Raw genomic sequence first — 1147 nt, 5'->3', positions numbered from 1 at the left:
TGGGGAGTGGCTTCCATAAAGACAATAGCCAACTTGACTTTGAAACCTATGGTGTCTCCCCAGTGAATACAAACAAAATGCCCCAAGTCCAACTCCCTACCAAGCACCTTCTCTGGAGCTGCACCCACTAAGCAAGCCGGCTGTACGCTTATGAGTTTGTGGTGAGGTGATAGGGTGAGTAGTCCCAGTCAAGTGGAGAGAGTATACCCTGTGGGCGGATGTTGACCCCGCTGAAGAATTTGGTGGCCCAAGAATTCTCTGCACCAAGAGGAAGCCTCCACACAGACTCTGGTCACCCTGCAGCCAACCCCACTGCTGGTGACCTGTGTCCAGGATCGGCACACTTGTCTCTCATGAGTGTGGCTGGTGTGAGTCCTTATTGCTCAACACAAGGAGGAAGATGAGCTTCTTGGCCTGCTGAGCTGAGCCCCACTCATGCAAACAGGAACTTTCTGGATACCTTACCCCATGCCACCTTGAGCAGACGCCCAGCAGAAACATTTCCCCAATGCCACTGCCAAAGAGTGCACCCACCAACCCCCTAAACCCCAATGCCATCAAGTTGGATCTGAGTTAGAGAGACCCCTCCTTGGGTTTTCGAGGTGGTATCACACGGATGTAGGTTGCCCAACCTTCCTTCTAAGGAGTGGCTGGTGGGTGTGAACTGCCAGCCTTCTAGTTAGTAGTCAAATGCCTTAGGCACTACGCTACCAGAGCTTCCACCAACCCCCTAGGCCAATGTTTCCATATGTGAGATCTTAGGTGGAAAACAGACAAATTTCTAATCATTAAGTATTTATTTTAAGGTATAATAGGAAAAACAACTAGCATGTCGATGTGTGGCTATGTGGGTATATTGCTTAGCACAAGGCTCAAGGTAGAAAAGAGTAAAAATGATTTAAGAAAAATATTAAGGCAATAACAGAATAGGTGGTCCTTGGTTATGACAAGTGTCCAGGTGATGTGAATACCTACAGTGTGGGACTCATTGCTCTAAGCTTAAGACATAAAGCTGTGCTCCGGCCTGAAGCCCCGAAGGCATCTACAGAAACTCTCCCAGGTCTGCGGTATCCAAGGGTCCTCACAGGCACGTGTGCTCCCTGACAAACTTTCCAAGGAGGAAAGCACATTGCACTTCATTTCTTCA

This window comes from Orycteropus afer, unplaced genomic scaffold (assembly GCF_000298275.1).
Source record: "Orycteropus afer afer isolate SDZICR_OR568_19922 unplaced genomic scaffold, OryAfe1.0 scaffold00288, whole genome shotgun sequence".
NCBI classification, from domain to species: domain Eukaryota; kingdom Metazoa; phylum Chordata; class Mammalia; order Tubulidentata; family Orycteropodidae; genus Orycteropus; species Orycteropus afer.
Note: the sequence above shows the minus strand (reverse complement) of the source record.